At 34.2% G+C, this 20,829-nt stretch overlaps 1 long non-coding RNA gene and 1 pseudogene across 2 annotated transcripts in view; one reads left to right on the forward strand and one right to left on the reverse strand.

The window, feature by feature from the left end:
- The window catches only part of LOC126946609 (uncharacterized), a 500,082-nt gene that overhangs the window by 44,453 nt on the left and 434,800 nt on the right, over positions 1 to 20,829 (forward strand). The window lies entirely within an intron of this gene.
- On the reverse strand, positions 13,747 to 14,494 carry LOC126946597 (midkine-like; annotated as a pseudogene). The gene has a single exon (XR_007722713.1). The product of XR_007722713.1 is annotated as a midkine-like (transcript).

Here is a 20,829-nt window from a genome sequence, read left to right on the forward strand (position 1 = left end):
AACATAGTCTTTTGCCAAAACACTTTATTATAAACACAAAGGCACAAGTTTCTAGTGGTGCAAAATTAGTTGCTTAATATTACACAATTAGTACGACATTCAAATTAAGCCCTTGCTTTGTTTTTCACAATTAGGAACTTGTCCCACAAGACCATACAATATCCCTGGATCTGGATTTTGAAATTTAAAGATTATAGTAAATGTATTGGGATTTATTCTGTCCTTATTTTCAGGATATTGTGGGCTCCAAAAGTGGTAATATAGTAGAACCTCAACATCTATTCACTTCAAATAATTAGACTGTATGAATCCTGACAATTCTGGTGTTTGGTTCCACAATGGGGATCATAATGCAGAATTTTATTGACAGGCATATTATGGAGCCTTTGCTGTGAGCTCTGGGTAAGTTTTATTTTCTCTCCTATGAAAGAGGCACAAGAGAAACATGACAAATTTTCTTCTACTAGGTATGCCTGGATGGACCTGGTAGTCGTATACCCTGAGAATGCAGCCAATGCAATAGCATGGCAGAAGAGCAGACCTAGACCCCTTCCTTCCATATCTGCAGCCACCTTCCTAGTCATTTCTTATTTAGTTATATAGTAAAGATCACTTTTGTGGTTTATAAACAAGAATTATAATTAATTTTTACATAAATGAGGTAAGATGAAATACAGTAATTTTTTGTTTATCTATTTTTTTCCTGGAGTGGCATACATTTTATATACATTTTTAGCACACATAACAGATAACCCAAAGGAACAGAAACATTCTAGTTTGAAAACTCAGTATGTGCAAAAGTATAAAGTCGGAGAGACTGACATTTTTAAAGAATAGTCAAGGTCTATTCATTTTCAGGAAGGAATAATTATGAGAGCTTTAGTAGGTGGCGATAGGCAGGCAAATGTCAAATTAGAAACATGTGAAATATTTTGCTTGGCATACCAAAATCATATAAATTTCATCCCAGAAATAAAACCTTGTACTCTATCAGAGGTCCCCAAAGATGGTTCTAATAATCCTATTTGAAAAACACTCATGGATGTTTTTTTTTTTTGCTAGAGTAAGTTTAAAGGTTAAATCCCTTATTTAATAATAAACTTTCAGTCACAATACATTGTTTATTATCTGTACATATTATTTTAAACATTGATATTAGAATTTTCTACTACAATGTTAAGGAATAGTGGTAGTGGTTTGGAAGATAAATGTGAGAGGGACTGAAGCAGCTTGTGCAAAGACCATTTTGCCAAAAGTGTGTCTATGCAATTCTCAAAGAAGCGTAGACGTTCAACACTCCTACACCTTCACAGATAATGGTAAAATAAATGTCTAGATGGACTCATTATTTTTGATAGAGAAGACATGATTAAGTTAGTTAACTCAGTCCTCTAATTCACACCTTTCTTCTTTTGAAAGGACACCACCAAAATCATGAGCAAACATATCACTAAAGTGTAGGTATTGAGACATGAGTATAAATAAATCTAATTAATTTTTAAAAATCATTACTGCATGCATGTGGATACAGTTCTAAATTTTAAAAACATTTTCACAGTATAACAAAAACTCTAGTGTTAATAAGCACTTTAAACAGAAAATGTTCCTGGCTCTTGCATTCATGCTGTTACTTAGTTGTTACTAATAGTAACCAGGGAATGGATCTTGAAACATGCTTTCAGCCTTACTGTGCTAATAGTTCATTCTTTTTTGTGAACAATAGGGTTGAATTTTTCAGACAGTATATTTAAGGCTTAATAGATGTAGTCTTTGACTACGAAGTCAAGGATTTCTTAGGAAGGCTCTGACTTATTAACTTAAGTTCTACCTGTTTACACTTGTGATGTGTTCAACATCATGTCAGATGCTATGAAGGAATACAAAAGTAGAAAGAAAGTGGGTTAGATAGTGCCCCCTTCACATCAAAGTCATGTCCATTCCATCAGGAATCTCCATGCACCCTTATTTGGAAATAAAATCTTTGCAGATACAATTAGTTAAGTTAAAATGAGGTCATACTTGATTAAGGTACGCCCTGAATTCAAAAATGTGTGTATCTATAAGAGAATTGGGAGAAAGATTTAGACACAGAGGGTACACATATGTACCCAAGGGAGATTGTCATGTGACACAGAGGCAGAGATTGGAGTGAGTCAGCTATAAACCAAAAAATGCCAAGGTTTGCTGGCAACTAGAAGCTAGAAGAGAGGCATGGAAAAAGTTTCCCCTCAGAACTTCCTGAAGGAACCAAACCTGCTGACCCCTTGATTTCGGACTTCCAGGCACCCAAACTGTATCAGAATAAGATTTCTGTGGTTGTAAGCCACCCGGTTTATGGTAATTTCGTCACAGGAGCTCTATGGAAGGAAACAAGGAAAAGAGGAAACACAAAGGAAACAAGGATTTGTGGAATCCATGCTATGGGGCCGATTCTGTGCTAGACTTTCAATTGTTAATTGAATCCTTACAGGGATTTCTGTCCCTGTCACAGAGAAACCCAGAAACCCAGAGATAAAAAACAAACTCACTAAAGCTCAAAGTGGTTAATAACTTCACTCTCTGAGCAAATAATCATCAGAAGTCGAGCTCCTGTTTCTTCTGTTAAGTTCATCACCCTAAACTCCCTGGGCATGGATTTATTCTTCTTACAATGATGTGCTGCTGATTTGGGGGTTTTCAGAAAAGAGGAGCTCAAGGAGTACTGGGGTATGAAAGGATATCTTCTGTGAGGGAATGGAGCTAAAGCTGGCTTTTGAAATCTCAATAGCATTTGCACAGACATAGAGGTCCAAGCATGCTTTTCAAGGGGAGAGAGACTGGGATCCTAACTCAGTTTTATAATTTAAGCAGTTAAATGCCGATACACATGCTGAATTGTACACTTTCTATGTAAGACTCCTGCATCTATTGTGTCTCAATAGTATATACTCTGCCAGAATTCACGCATATAACACCTCTCCAATGCTTACAGACACCCTACAGTACAGGTATGCTCATCCTCATAATGTGAATAAGAAAATGAGTTTCTGAAAGGTTAAATGCTTTCTTCAAGGTCACATGATTAGAAATTGATGACAGGGAATTCAATAAACAATGTTTCTGACTCCAAGCTCTAAATACTCAAACTATATATAATGGTAGAATAATTCTCCCTCTTCCCTTGCACTCTCTCTTTACCCATTTCTTTCTTTAAATTTATGTAGTATTTTTATAGAATAGAAGCAGCACTTGGTGGGATACAACTTACACAAGACACAAATCTCAATGAGAATGCAACATATTCATATCTTTCTGAACATGATGCATGTTAAGGCCTAAATGTCGTATGTAGTTGGTAGGGGAACATAATAAGGCATATTAATTAGGACTAGGAGAGCACAGTGACTTAGCAGGAGACTTGCTCATCAACTCTGAGCCATGCAAAGTCAATGATAATTGCTCATTTTTTGTCTGTCCTGCTAAGCTAGGGGAGGGTATCTGAAGGAATCGGCTATGTCATCACTATCATTACACACCTGCCTTCTGGCTCTATGCCTGGCATGAAGCATGTGATCAGTAAATGTCTTCCTGAATGAGTGGATACTTGAATAAATTATTATATGAGATGATGGCTAATCTATGTTTCTTTGGTCATCATTGATGGTTGTTACTCAAGCAGTTTAAAACATATATAAGATATCTGGTCTAAGACTCATATGTAAAGTGAAGTGCTTATCACTAACTTTCACTAAAAATAATGAAATTATGTTTAATATTTATATATTTTGTAAAAATATACTTTTCTTAAAAATAAATAACATGCTCTACTTTTTTCTACCTTAAAGTAATTCTTCTAAATATCAGGCTTCTTTTGCTATACTCTCTTCTCTGACAGTGCATTAGTAGTCTAGACATAACACACAGTTAACAGAGTAAGATCTGGGATACATGTGTAAAAGGAAAAAATGAAAACCAATTTAAGAACCCATACAACCTCTCTGATAAATCCTTAATTCTTGTTTTAATGATTAATTAATACAAACCAGAATATAATGATAAATCTTTAATTCTTGTTTTAATGATTAATTTATATAAACCAGAATATAAACACATTTTGAAAATTTTCTGATAATTTAAGCAAGACCTCATCAGGGTAATTTTATTCACATCATCTATTTAGGAATCAGTCTTTCCAAACAGTATTATATTAAGATAATGAGACAATATGCATATGCAAATTGCTGAAATCAAAAGTCATGTTAATGAAAACATTAAACAGAAAATATTAGATAGAATGATAATTTGATGTATGAAATACCTTCAAGCATATGGAAAAATCATGCAAATAGCTTAACCATTACAACCTGATGTGCTTTTTATCTACTAGAAAATTGCAAGGGGAGATGGACCACAGTGGCAGTGACTTTATTTTACATTACGAGAACTGTAAAGGAGTATTATTTTTGCAATTTCAATATGGACAAGTCCCAAGCTTTTTCTTCTGCCAGTTTCAACCTTGATGAAAGTCACTTGTGCCCTGATCCCACATGAAAAACTGCCAAGATTCCTGCGGTAGAATCAGACAGATCCATAAGTCAGTTTCCCCTTCTCTCTCCTGCCTCTCCCATGCAACGTTCTGCATTATTTCTCTGGGTCTTTTTTGTTATATACTGATTCTCAGGAAGCATTTGTTTGTATTTCTCTGCTATTTAGTTGAACAGCAATATGGTCCCCTTGTGTTCGTTTGGCCTTGTAGGATGACCTTTAATAAGGTGTGGATTTCCCCTGGAGCACCAGAAGTTGTTTCCCAGGAGTATAGCAATGTCCAGTCTCCCCTCTTCTATCCAGATGCATTGCATATGCCTACAGAAAATTCAGTTTCCAGTTAAGAGCTATTTTTCTAGAATACAGGGAAGATATGTCAGAAAAATGTCCTCCCAATAGATGAAAAGAAAAGAAAGATTTTTTTTTTTTGTCCAAGCTATTTTGCTCCAGACATTGTTCAAGGACATCCACAAAACTCTGAGAAGTAGGTATTATTATCTCTGTTTCTCAGATGAACTAGTAGTAGTTAAATGGTAGGTGTAGAATTTAAACTTAAATGTATCTGCCCCCAAAACTCTTTCCACCATACCCATTGACCCAGAAATATACTTATCATCAGCATAAAGCAAGCAGCACAATTTAAAGTGTCTTTGTATAAGCTGCTTGGAACCATAGAATGAAAGTATAGTACTGATGGGAAGCTTAACAACCATTTAATCCAATCACCCCACTGAAAGAGAAAAGCTGTGGCTTTAAGAGATGCAGTGTTTGACCCAAGATCAGATATTATAACTATGACCCAACCCTTCTAATTCTAGTACCTAGGACCCAACCTTTCTCATTCCAGTACCTATAACCCAACCCTTCTAATTCCAGTACCTATAACCCAACCCTTCTAATTCCAGTACCTATGACCCAACCCTTCTAATTCCAGTACCTATGACCCAACCCTTCTAATTCCAGTACCTATGACCCAACCCTTCTAATTCCAGTACTCATTCATAACAATATTCTACCTCTCACTTAACAATTTGGCTTGCTTTAATACAGTTTGTTTTTTCCTTTTTATATTTTCATCTTTATCCTCTATTGATTGACTGTCCTAACTGACGAAACAGAAGAATTTGCATTCACCAACTTTCCTCTCTCTCATTGTGAACAAGTTTAATGAATTTCCTAGAAAAGGTCACTTGAGATCCACCATGAATGAGAATGGATTGGAACAAATTGCAAAACTATTTGGAGTTTAATTCACAGATTATTGAAAGATTTTCTTTTCTCTCTACTTTCAAACTTTTTTGAACGAAACTGATGTTAAAATGCAATTAATGCCCTTACCAACTTGCCAGTCAGCAGAATTCTGTGCTTCTGCTCAAACTGAGAAAAATAAACAGATGAAAAGCAAGCAAAAAAGTGCAATAAAGCAAAACTGCATCATAGCTACTTCACTCAGAGACAACCTCAATGTTTTTCCAGAGTCAGTGCTGCCTGAGGATGCATAACATTTGTCCTTGATAGCCAATTTTCTGCCATCTTGAGAACAGTTAGCAATCCATCCATCACTATGCTTGGGGTACATAATAAAAAGAACAGCACCTTGTAAAGGTCTTAAAAAATTACTCCCAAAAGATAAGAGAGACCAAATGCTTGCTGTTTTTTAATAGAATTTGAATGAAAGATACTAAAAAGAAACAAACAAAAATATTCAATACCTCTTACTGTCAATTGTCAAACTCTCTCTCACTTTTTTTTTGGACACATCTTTTGAAAATGGCTTTTGTTTTGACATTTTGCCTGCATGCATTTATCTGTCATGCTGGGGTCCCATTTTGGGAAACTAAGAACAGGGAAAGCCCACTCCATAGACAGAAGTGCTGCAAACACTTTGCACACATATTAGTCCCCGATTAAAAAACAAACCCTAAATCAGGAGTTTTTGTAGTTTGTTACCACACCAAGTGGTTGAAATGTCAGTAGATACTAAGAAGTTACTGCTGCTGGCTCCACAAGTTTCTACAGAATATTCATTTTTCAAATCAGTTGGGATATGGAGAGACAGGTAGACATTGAGGGTAAAAGAGACAGGAGGCATGGTAAGGAGGAGGTAATATCAGGAAGAAACCTGTCTGATTCATTATTAAGTGAGAAATGCTAAATTTTATTAAGCATTTGCTTAGGTCAATTTCCTTAGAAGGAAAGTCTGAGATAAGGATTCCTGTACAAATGATATACTTGGGGATAAATGGGTGAGAAAAGAAGGATAAGACAGGGATAGGAGCCAAGCGATGATGTGGTCTCAGCTGGAAATCAGCTTCAGCCTGATCTTGCAAGATGTTCTAGAGCCGCACTGTCCAATATATTAAGTAGTCACTGGCCACAGGTGGCACTTAAGGACTTGAAACATGATTATCCTGAATTGAAATGTGCCCCAAGTGTAAAATACATATCAGATCAAAGATGCAGCGCAGAAATGTAAAATATCTCATGAATAGTGTTTTTTTACTGACTACATATTGAAGTAATATATTGGGTTAACTAAAATATATTATTAAAACATTTCACCCACCCACTTCTTTTTTTACTTTTTAAATATGACTACTAGAAAAAATTCAATTACATACGTGGTTTGCATTGTATTTCTACTGAGCTACACTGCTTTGGAATGACCATCTGAATTTACTTTAATCAGGAAAATAATACATAGTTAGGTAATGTCCTTCTCTCCTTCCCTCCCTCCCTCCCATCCCTTCCTTCTTTCCTCCCTTCCTTCTTTCTTCCTTCCTTGTTTCTATCCTTCCTTTCCTCCATCCTTCCTTCTTTCCTCCCCCTCCCTCTTTCCTCATTTTTTCCTTTCTTCCTTTTTTCTTCTTTCTCCTTAAAAATTCTAACCATTAATGTGTGTTTAACACTGACCAAGGCAGGAGTGCTTCTAGATCTTCTACTGAGGTTGCACAGAGGCCTGTGATCTCATCATCCAAACACCCAGGCAGACATGTCCACAACTCTATTATCCTAAGCACAGCTACAGAATGCTCATGACAGCTTGGTGGTGGGAAGAGATACTGGCAGAAGCTTTTCAAAATAAGTAGCTTATTCAAGGTTCAAAAATGCATCATCAACTGGCTTCCAGGTACTGCCATCTTTTCATCTGTAGGCCCATGTTGTTGATGGCAGATGAAAGCTATTGTGACGGGAAACCAAAACAAAAGAACCCTACTTCGTTCCATTTCTGAAGTAGTGCTACTTGCAGGCACCTGGAGGACACTTAAAAATGTAGAAGCAGCTGCAAAGAGTTAAATTATGTACCAAAAAATTAATATTTAAGTTATAATTCATTACATAAATTGTACTGCAATTTATACTATTTCTACCCCAGATTTTTTTCTTTGGTAACTTGCTAAATTTTTTGGTGCATGCTCAGTTTCTAGAAACACTTGGTAACTAGACTGATTCCTTGCAGAAAGCCCTTTTCGTAACATAAGCTGACCTTCATAGTCATCATTATCATCATCATCACTGTGTCACCAATGATATTATTTTTGAACTTTTGCCCATGGCATATTGATCAGTATTAGGCGCAATAATGATTCGTAATGTGTTGGGCATTTGGGATGTTAAGGCAAAAATTATGGTGAATAAAATCAATAGTGTAGGCAGTGTGTTCTCTCTTCTTTGACAATTTGTAGGTCAAAAGAATTTGAGTACAGGCAGCAATTCTAGAATATAAGTCAACTGCATAGCATGTTACTAGGCAGGGGTCAATTTGATGTTATCTTTTTCTGTGCTTTCAGTTTTCTTGCATTTTTAAAAAGAAACTAAACAGCCAATCCAACAGAGTGGCATAAGGAATGCACAGCTTACCAAACTCCATTGTCAGTGATAGTAAATACAATAGTGGATAAAGTGGCAGAGCAGAGAGGAAAAGCAAACAGTGTCATGAATTTCTAGATATATTAAGCATCTGAAAAGTAATTAATATCTAGCAGGCTGACTAATATTTGATCTAGAAAGTATTAATAGGACCTTGATTTTAACATTTGGATCTAGCACTAATTTATCTAATCTTTTACAGTTAGATTATAATAATTTTTTTCTACAAAGAATGGAAGCTACATCATAGCCAAATAATAATATGCTATCTGTATATGCAAAACAGCTCAATTATTTGAGGCAATTAAACTAATATCTCTAGAGTGACTTGAAAGGAGGTTATCTTTGTAGGAAAGATTTCAATGAGAATTGGAAAAATACAGCATTTTTTGCTGTAATTCTGTGAAAAAAATACAAATGGACCAAAGAAATTAGTCTTCAATGTTTAATGTTTATCATTACCAAAACCCAACTCTCTGATGACTTTCTTAATTATCTAGATGAAATTTTCTTGTTTTGCAAAAGTGATGATTTCAAAGGGAGGCTACTCTTGCTAGAGCTAGCATTTTACTGCTGCCTATACAAAAGCAAGAATAAAAATGGAAATAAAAATATGCTGCACTAATATTGTTTTCTAGATGTTTGCTCTTTGAAGCTTTCTTGGTATTATTTGGTGGTAATTTCTTAAATTAGAACCTTTCCCTTGTCTCTCTGATTAAAGTAAACAATAGTGTTTCACATACTAAAGCTTTTATTTTAAAAAAATCTCAAAACATCTTATTAATAATCACATTACCCCTTGCAGAAATTCCTGGTTAAAAATGGTTCAGAAGTGGGAAAGACATATGTAAATGGCAAGCCTCAGGATCTGAAAAGCCCATGACTTAACCACAGTCCTGGATAGACTGTTAGGAAATTCCGATTTTTGTACCCCAGCATGATATTCTACTCCACTGTGACAAAACTGCTCCCATGAAGTTTAATAAATCAATGACCAGACCTTAATAACTTAAGCTCATGGAGAGAATAATAATATAAACATTAGAGTAGGTCTAGCTTGGCCAATTTGTGGAAGAACTCAAAGTTACTTCTAATTAGTAAGACAAAAAGTCTTCTGATATGTTAAAGGATGTAGGACCTGACAGTTGGTTCAGTCCTTCAAGTTGTGTACTGACTCTCAAACATGTCACCATTCTTTGTGCTAGTTTCTTGGATACTGATCACATAGTCTAAGACAGAAGCACAACTAATACGCTCTTATTTTAAGTTATATTTGTTTCAGCTGTTCTATCTTAGAAGGCAGTGAGTTTTATTATTTCCAGTTAAATGATGTTATATCAGTGCATTAAAATGTCTAGTGTAAGAGGGAAGCAGTGATTTTACATATGATTTTGATAGATTACTTTTACTGTCCAGTGGATAAGGGTAATGAGCCAAGAGAGTAATGGTGAGTGCTTTTCAAGGCATATTTATGTCTTCCATTATTGTGAGATGCAAAGTGAGGGATCAATGCTTTGGGAAGCTCGGGAATGTACACCCATAATGATCTGCGGGTGTGGACAGAGTCCTCGTGTGGATGGTTACAAAACACATCAAATACACCAGTGATCGAAATGCTTCATTTATAGAGAAAATCACAGCTATACTGAAATGATTTCCAGATATTTTTACTCACAGATCTAAAATTAGGATTCCGTAACTTATAGGCCATTATTAAAGCGAATTAAAACAACAAACACACACACAAAAATAAGAAGACAGTGGAGAACGTGACATCCACATTTCACTTGACGTTTAACCTTAGTGTGCATTTTGAGTGCTCTCTATAAATCCACTGCCATTCTTCTTGATCAGCTCCTCACCATATCAAACCTGTTTTTTACTTTATTGCCATACTTATCTTACTAAAAGACAAATCTAATTATTGCTCTGCCCTTGAAACTCTTACTTAGGTACCTGTTGCCTAAAGATAACACTTAAAAGCCAAATTGTTCTCACAATCTATTCCCAACTACCAATTTCATTGGTCAATACTATCATTTTTACATTTCTGTAAAAATCATAATACTTTTCAAAATGCCATTTGTTTTAGAAGGGCTATTCTTATTTTTTTCTGGCAGTTCCAGAAATGTATATTAATGCATTTCCTGGTTGGTCTCATGCTTCCCACTTTACACTATGAGCATAAATCCTTGCTTCTTCTCTACCTGCACATTCTGTACTTAAATTATTATTTCAATTTAAATTATTATTTCAATTATTATTCTTTGCTTTAATTTATTTATTTAGAAATTGGTAGCCCCTATTAACATTACCACATCTCTAGTGCCTGGACTCAGCATACTTTAGATGCTTTTAAATATGTGTCCATTTGAATTGACTATATTTAACTTCATTATCTTTTTCCCTCCTAAGTCGCAGATCAAAGAATATTCCCTTTTAAGCAGATATTAACAGGGGAAATACACACCATTGTTTCAGAAAGTAATTATGCAGATTGACTCTCCTACTAGGAAATTAGAAAATTCACTCAGCACCACAGCTGTGGGACTTAATTTATAGAATCAGCTATATTTTGAAAACTTTGAAAATCTGCCAAAAGAGAAAATTATAAGATTGATTCTGTAAATGATGGTGTTCAAAGTTAAACTACTTCTCTGATGGAATGGTTAGAGACGATTTTTTCCCCAGCCATATTTTTTATTTTCTTACTTTTGATCAATGGATAACTGCTGCTTCATCCTATAGCAAATAATTCTACCTGCATAAAATGTAAGCTTATAATCATTTGTGAAAGATAAAGGCAGTACTTTCGCTATTTAGATTAAGTAAATGAATCATGAACATAGTGTCCTTTACTTCAAATACTACACTCTCATCCCACACCCCCTGTTCTGTTGAGCATGTCACTAAAATAACAAACACGATGGCTGGCAGGGACAGTGGAGGAAACGCAATATTTTTTTAGACATACACTGCTGAAATGAGGCATTATCATATGAGCCAGCTTTCCAATTTAGAACACACTCATTCCTTAATTTGGTTTGATGTGAATGCACATACAGAAAAGTGCATAGCCTCAGTGTGCAGCTTGATTCATTTTACAAATGGAACACACCCATACAGCAACATATAGAAGCCCTTCATACCCCCTTCTAATCAGGATCTTACTTCCACCCCAGGGAAGCCATTAGCCAAACTTTTAACATCATGGATGCTAATTTTTGTACTCTACGCAAATTGCATATTAAATAGTTACTTTTTTCATTCCGGCTTGTTTCCCTCAATACTATGTTTGTGGGTAGCTGTATTTTGTTCATTCTTATTGCTACATAGTATTGCATTGTGTGACTATGCCACAATTTATTTATCCATTCAACTGTTAATAGGCCTTTGAGTAGTTTTGAGGTTGGCTTTATGAATACTGTTGCTATGAATATTCATGTGCACATCTTTTGGAGAACATATGTATGCATTTTTCCAAATGTTAAACCCATCTTATATTCCTGGAATAAACCACACTTTTCGTGATATATTATCCTATTTATATGTTGCTGGATTTGATTTTCTAGGATTGGGTTTAGGATTGTTGCATTTATGTGACTAAAAGAAATTAGTCTGTGATTTTCCTTTCCTTTAATGTTTTGTGAAGTTTTCTTATTGGGTTTTCCTGGGTCTTATAAAATATGTGTTGGAAAGTATTATCTCTTTTTCTTTCTACTCTGAATGAGTTTGTTTAATAGTGGCATTATTCCCTTAAATATTTAGAAGTTCTCACTGACAAGGTTATATGGATCTGGAGTTTTCTTTCTGGGAATGATTAAGTTCTTTCACAGATATGAGATTATTAAGATTTTCAATTTCTTCTTCTGTCAATTTAGGCTATAGATTTTGCCCCAAACATGTCCATTTCATACAATTTTCTAAATTAATTGGCATTAGGTAGTTAATAATATTAATTTCTTTGATGCTTGAATGATATTAGTGATGATTTATTTTGTATTCCTAATTCTGACAACTGTCTTTTCTTTCTTTTTTTATTGATCAGTTTGTAGATACTTATGAATTAAATTAATATTTGTATAGATTGTATATGTTTGAGATTTGAGTTAGTTTTTCTCTAATTTCTTGAGATGGATGTGTAAATATTGATTTTCAGCCTCCTTTCTAACAGATTTTTTTGAAAACATATTTAATTGATTTTTTTTCTCTAAAAACATTTTTCTTTTGGCTTTTTATATATAAAATATTTTTCCACTGGATATAGAATTCTAAGTTATATTGTTTTAGCACTTTTCAAAAGAGCATGTCCTTATTTTCTAGCTTTTATTATTTTTATGTTTAGTTTCAGTCTTTCTGCTTCTTTGAAAGTAATTTGTCTTTTTTACTTGGCTGGTACTAAGATTTTCTCTTTGGATTCCTACCCTGTAACTTTTATATATATTGCTTGGAGTTTGTTGAACTTCTTGAGTCTGGATTAACGTCATCCATCAATTTTGGAAAATTTTCGGTCATTACCTCTTCACTATTTCCATTGCCAAATTCTCTCTGTTTTCTCCCTGTGAGAATAGATTTATACAACTACCAGACTTATTGAGTTTGTTCCACATGTCTCTCACCAATTTTCCCTGAATTTTTCTCTCTGAGCATCAGTTTTGCATTTTTTATTTATCTGTTTTTTAATTCACTAAATCTTCCCTAGCTAACATGCTATTGGATTCATCCATTGCAGTTTTTAATTTCAGATTTTTAAAATTTAGTTTAAAATGTCCACTTAATTTGTTTTTACAGGTTCCAATTTTTAATTGAAAGTTTTCATTATTTTATGTCTTTATTGCTTTTTTAAACTATTTCATTAATATAGTTATCATAATTATCCTAAAGTCCAGTTCTGTTCATGCCAACATTCAAGTTCTTGTTCTAATATCAATTTCTTAAAAATTATTATTGGTCATATAGTCTTGGTATTTTGCAAGTTTTGTGTTTGGATTGTGTAAAAATAACCATAGATACTCCAGATTGTGTAATCCTCAACCAGACAGAGTTAATTCTTATCTCTGTTAGGCAGAGAAAATGTGAGGGTGTTGACCTCAATCCAAATTCGATTATGATTTCAGTAAAGTCATCTTACCTCTGGTTTGCTCTGCTTTCTAGAATGAAGCTTTCTGCAGAGCCAAACCTGAGTTTCACCCACTAGCTGGCCTATTCCCCATGAAAAAACTTTTTTTTTAATAACCACCAGGACACTCCTACAAAATTTACTCTGACATTCAAAGTTTCCAACCTTACAACAAAGTAATTTTTTGGGGGGATGGGGGAGCGAAAAAAAAGTCAGTTTATTTGATGTGTTTCTTAGTAATGGAATTGTGGGGAAGAACAAAAGCGGGCTCTGGGACTCACATTGCTTTGGGGGAAGCTAAAGCTTCCCAGAATCCCTTGTCGCTCCCCACTTTGGGCACTTAGGGGTGGGGCTGGAGAGTGAGAGGGACAAGGCAAGAAATGATTGATTAAAGCTAACAAGCAGACAGAAGGCACTGGTGGGTCATATCTCTGGCCTGGAAGAGGGAGGGCGTGGGCCAGGCCCCATGTAACACCAGGGGCTCCTTGGCATCCAGGCTTGGCCTCTAGTCCTTTCCCTTCCCTTTCTTGGCTTTGGCCTTGGCTTTGGTCTTGGGGGTGCAGGGCTTGGTGACGCGGATGGTCTCCTGGCACTGAGCATTGTAACGCGCCTTCTTCACGGTGCGTTGGCGGACTTTGGTGCCTGTACCCCCATCACATGCACCCCAGTTCTCAAACTTGTACTTGCAGTCGGCTCCAAACTCCTTCTTCCAGTTGCAGGGCACCCTGCACCGGATGCGCTGGGTCTGGGCCCCGCAGGTGCCCTCGCGGAAACCCACGCCTCAATCCTTGCTGCGGGGGGTGCAGGGCCCCCAGGCCCACTCCACACACTCGCCCCATGGGCGGCCCTTCTTCACCTTGTCTTTCTTTTTGGCCTCTGTAGAGGTGAGCGCCAGCAGGGCGAGGAGGGTGAGAAGGGGGAAGCCTCGGTGCTGCATCTCGCTCGCTGCCTGCGCTGCTTCGCTCCCTCCCGCGCCGGGCCCGTCACAACAAAGTAATTTGTAAGTGGGTGCACAGCAATACAGGGGATCTCCCCACTCTTGCTCTTTCTCATTCTAGCTTTGTATAACTTGTGAAAGATCTGCTGGTTGCTCTTTCTCCAGGAAGATTCCTCTTCCTAGAATGAGTCACAGTTCTCAGGCTCTAACCTACACTAAAAATTAGTACATACTGCCAGAATAAAAACTTCCGGCATCCTCAGTTCACCCCTGAATGATTCTCTGCTCTCTGGAATTTTATTCCATTAATCCTAATTTGTATAGCTATCGACATAATTTACCTGAAAGTGAAGTGCTCCAGAACTGAATTTACTTTTTTACCCTAACAACATGATTTGAACACTTAAAAGTTTAACACAGAATATATTTCTATTTCCTCTCAATAAATTAATGGAGAAATTTAAAATAAAAATTAATTAAACCGTATTGAAAATAATTAAAATTTACCAATTCATTAGAAGATAATCTCTTCATAATTATTTCTCAATAATTACAGGCATATCTCATCTTATTGCACTTTACAATCAAAAATTGAAGGTTTGTGGCAATCCTGCATGAGCAAGTCTATCAGTACCATTTTTCCAAAAGCATGTGTTCACTTCTTGTCTCTGTGTCACATGATGACAATTCTCACAGTATTTCAAACTCTTCTTCATTATTATATCTTTCATGGTGCTCTGTGATCAGTGATCTTTGACATTATTATTGTAATTGTTTTGGGGTCCCATGAACCACGATAAAATGACAAACTGAATTGATAACTGTTGTTTGTGTTCTGACTGGTCCACCAAATGGCCAATCCTCACGTCTCTTCCTCTTTTCAGGCATCCCTATTCCTTGAGACAAAACAATATTGAAATTAGGCCAATTAATAACCTCACTAATTTCAGCTTTACAAACATATATAGACTGAAAGTGAAGTGATATAAACAAATAATCCATGCAAATGAAAACCAAAAGAGAGCAGGGGTACCTATACTTAGATCAGAGAAAATATACTTTAAATCAAAAACTATGACAAGGGACAAAGAACAAGGTCATTACATAATGATAAAAGAGTTAATTCATCAAGATGATAGAAAAATTTAAATATATATATGCATTCAGCATCAGAGCACCTATATATGTAAATCAGATATTATCTAATCTGATGGGAGAAATAGACAACAATATAGTATTGGTAGGAAACTTCAATACCCTGCTTTCCACAATTGATAGATCAGACAAATCAATCAGAAAACATTGGAATTGAACTACGTGTTAGACCAAATGAACCTAAAAGACATGTCTATAACATTTTATCCAATAGTAGCAGAATATACATTCTCCTCCAGCACACATGAAACATTATCCAGGAGAGATCATATGTTAGGACACAAAACAATCCTTAACAAATTTAGAAAGATCGAAATCATTTCCAGCATCGTTTCCAATCACACAATTATATGACTCCAGAAATCTATTATTGAAAAATAAATAAATACTAGAAAATTCACATATGAACAGAAACTAAATAGCATGCTCCTAAACAAACAATAGATCAAAATAAAATGAAATGGGACTTTAAAAAATCTTCAGACAAATGAAAATGGAAACAACATACTGAAACTTATGGGAGGTTAGAAAAGCAGTTCTAAAAGGAAAGTAAAGTGATAAATGCCTACAATAAGGAAAAAAAAATCTAAAATATACAACCTAACTTTATATTTCAAGCAACTTGAAAAAGAACAAACAAAACACAAAGTTAGTACAAGAAAGTAAATGAAAAGTTCAGAGCAGAAATAAAGAAATAAAAAGTAGAAAATCAATGGAAAAGATCAACAAAAGAACTGTTTTTTAAAACGATAAAATTGACAAACCTTTAAGTAGAATGACAAAGAAAAATGAGAGAAGACTGAATAGACAAAATCAGAAATGGAGGAGACATTACAACTGATTCCACAGGAATACAAACGATCATAAGAGATCACTATGAAGAATAAGGCACCAACAAATTGGATAACCTAGAATAAATGGATAAATTCCTGGATATATACAACCTACCAAGACTAAATTGTGAAGAAATATCAATTCTTAATTGATGGATAATAAAAAAATTGTATCAGTAATAATAATATTAAAACTTCCCAACATAGAAAATCTTAGAACCTGATGGCTTCACTGGTGAACACAACTGAACATTCAAAAAAAATTAATACAAATCTTTCTCAAATGCTTCCAAAAAATTGAAGAGGAAAGAACACTTTCACAATTATTTTATAAGGCCAGCATTACCTTAATACCAAAGTCATACAAGGGCCCTGTAAGAAAATGTATGCAAAACTTTCAACAAAATATAGCCGACTATTAAGCAATGAAAGAGTTAGGAGTGCTGATATCCCTCACAGTAGAAAATTTATGTATAACTTTTGACTTCTCTAAAAGTTAACTATTAATAGCCAACTCTTGATCAGAAGTCTTACCAATAACAGGTCAATTAACACATATTATGTATATTATATTTATATTAAATACTGTATTCTTATAATAAACTAAGCTAGAGAAAAGCATTATTAAGAAAATCTAAGAAAGAGAAAACATATTTACTATTAAGTGAAAGTAAATCATCACAAAATCTTCATCCTCATTGTCTTAACATTGATTGGATGAAAGAAGAAAAGAAAGAGGCAGGGGTGGTGGTATATATATATACACACACACACACAATGGAATGTGATATATATATACACACACAATGGAATGTGATATATATATATATACACACACACACACACACACACACAATGGAATATTACACAGCCTTTAAAAATAGGTGTCTTGCTGTCTCAGTGAGGACAGAGGGAGAAGAAAATCTACATATAAGTAGATCCACACAGTTCAAACTCATGTTGTTCTATGGTCAACTGGACAAGCAAAAGAAATTTAACAGCACATTAAAAGGATCACTCACCATGAGCAAGTGGCATTTGTTCCTGGGATAATATGGTTCAAAATATATAAATTAATAAATATGGTATATTACATTAGTAGAATAAAGGATGAAAATCATATGATCATCTCAACAGATGCAGAAAAAACATTTGACAAAATTCGACATCTTTCATAATAAAATATCTCAACAAATTAGGAGTAGAAAAAATGAACTTCAACACAATAAAGGTAATATATGACAACCTCACAGGAAATGTCATATTCAATGGTAAAAATCTGAAAGCTTTTTCTCTAAGATGAGGAGAAAGGCAAGGATGTCCACTCTCACCATTCCTATTCAACACAGCACTGGAAGTTCTAGACAGAGCTGTTAAGCAAGAAACATAAATAAACACATCCAAATTGGAAAGGAAGAAGTACAATTATCTCTGTTTGCAGATTACATGATTTTATATGTATAGAACCTAAAAAACTTCAAAAAAAATTGTTACAATCAATAAACAGATTCACTAAAGTTGCAGGACACAATACTTATATATGAAATTCGCAGTGTTTCTATACATTAATAACAAATGGTCTGAAAAATAATTAGAAAAACAATTACAATGGCATCAAAAAGGTAAAATAGTTGGCATAAATCTAACCAAGGAGGTTAAAGAGGGGAAACTCTTCAAAGAGAACCTGAAACCATAAAACTCCTTAAAGAAAGCATAGGGGAAAATCTCCTTGACATTAGTCTTGGCAATGATGGGGTTTTTTTGTTTGTTTATTTGTTTGTTTGTTTGGTATGACACAGAAAGCACAGACAACAAAAGCAAAAGTAAACAAGTGGGATACCATATTAAGCTAAAATGTTTCTGCATATCAGAGTAAACAATCAACAAAATAAAAAGGAAACCTGCAGAATGAAATAAAATATTTAAAAACTATATGTCTGATAGAAGGTTTCAATCTATATTAGGAATTCATGTAATTCAATAGCATAAAAAACAAGTAATCATTAAAATATGATCAAAGACCTGAATAGACATTTTTCCATAAAAGACATATACAACGCCCACCGGTATACATGAAGGTGCTTAACATCACTAATTATCAGGAAAATGCAAATTATAACCACAATTAGATTATCTCCTCACACCTGTTAGAATGGCTTGTATCAGAAAGTTCAAAGATGACAAGTTTTGACCAGGAGAAGAGGTAACCCTTAAATACTTGTGGTGGGAATGTAAATTTGTACAGTCATTGTGCAAAATGGTATGGAGGTTCCTCTAAAAATTAAAAAGAACTATTGACCAGGCACGGTGTTTCACGCCACTCTTGTGTTCATTGCAGCATTATTCACAACAGCTAAGGTAAGGAAATAACCTAAGTATCTGTAGATAGACAAATGGCTAAAGAAAGTTTGTATATATATACACAATGGAATATTATACAACCTTTAAAAGTAGGAAATCCTGTCATTTATGACAACATGAATAAACCTGGAGGACATTATTCTAAGTGAAGTAAACTAGACACAGAGACATTTATTACATTATCTCACTTATAGAAACTAAAAACATGAACTTCATAGAAATAGAGTGGTGTCAAAGACTGGGGCAAAAGAAGAAATGGTCAAAGCCTACAAACTTTTGGTTATAAGTTGAGTAAGTTCTGGAAACCTAATGTACAGCATAATGACTATAGTTAATAATTTATTGGATATTTGAAATTTGTTAAGAGAGAGATCTTAAGTATCACTTAAGATAAAATATTAAGTATTCTCATCACACACACATAAAAGGTAATTATGTGTGGTGAAGGGAAATGTTAATTTGCTTTACTGTTACAATCATCTCACAATGTATACACATATTAAAACATCATATTTGTACACTTTAATATATATAATTTTTATTTGTCAGTTGTACTTCAATAAAGCTTGAAAGTGCCAATAAAAATGAAATTATGGATTAAGATGTATAATTTATCAAAAGCTAATAAAAATAAGACAGCCCACAGATAATTAGACAAATATCAACAGGTAATTGATAAAAAGAAAAATAGATATTTCAAATAAAAATGTAAAATAGTACCTAAAATCACTAACATCCAGAGAAACATAAATCAATAATGAATTATCAGTTCTCATTCATTAAGCTGGAAAAAATTTTAAGCACTGAAAATGTTGATAAGAATGCAAGAAAACTGATATTCTAATTTACTTATAATAAATATTAACTTTAAAAATATTTAAAAGGGATACTAATTTGTACTAGTAAAATAAATTTAATATTTAATGAATTATTATTTTTAAGAATTTACTTCTTAAAACACATATCTAGAAACATATCACATACACATGTTCATATGTGCATAAACGTCATGTGTAATGTTTGTTATTGCAAGTTTATTTGTAAGAGGAATTCCCAGGACATCTTGAATATCTATCACTATGCAATTATTTTCTGAATATGTTGGCATATTAGATACTGTGCAATCTCCAATAAGAAGATACACACTGGAAAAGAAAGCAATCCAACACTTTAAGTGGCATTAAAAAGCCAATTTCAGAACAATACATAAAAGGATTCATTTGGGTATTGTGTAAATGTGATACATACATACATGTCCATGAATGTGCAGAAGAAGAAGCTGAGATGTACATGTCTAAATATGAATCATGGTTGTCCTTGAAAGAGGGGTTGGGGGTAAGGAAGCAAAAGAGAGACTTTGATGTATCAGCATGTATAAATATTTTTGTTTGAATCTGTTTGAAATTAGAATGTGTTTATACAATTTTTTCCAGAATGATTTATTTGACCAGTTGACCAATAAATGTTATGTTGCCAACAAGGGTTATGAAGAAATGAAGGTTTACCTCATATGATTTGCTATCCCTAGACACTTTCAAGTGAAGGTCATTTCTTGGTCTTTGGGGATTAAATTAAGCTGTACAAGTCATCTAACTTTGAAATAATCTTCAAGTATCATTTTTAATGCTTTCATTAGAAACATTTTGTGCTGTATTTTATGCTGGTTTTCAATGATGCAGAATTAAATAATGTACAATGCCATCCTTAAGACGTTTTATAATCAAGATATTGATTTATACATAAAAGCTTTCAATGTAATGTGGTAGTCACTCCTAAAAGAGGACAAAGTAGGAGAACTAGAGCTTTGTCCAAAGTATTATACTATGGAACAACAGCATATGAAGGAATCCCATTCTCTGCCAGAGTATTTTAGAGAAAGTGAATTTGTTATCAATATTCAAAAATTAGTATGAGTTTTAAGTTAAAATCTATATTTCTATCTTCTTTAAAACTTTCAATAGATCAGGAAACATCATATTCCCACAAGGCAGGAAACATCTGAAGTTCAATGATTAATGCATTCTTTTAGC

The sequence above is a fragment of the Macaca thibetana genome, chromosome 2 (genome assembly GCF_024542745.1).
Source record: "Macaca thibetana thibetana isolate TM-01 chromosome 2, ASM2454274v1, whole genome shotgun sequence".
Lineage (NCBI taxonomy): Eukaryota > Metazoa > Chordata > Mammalia > Primates > Cercopithecidae > Macaca > Macaca thibetana.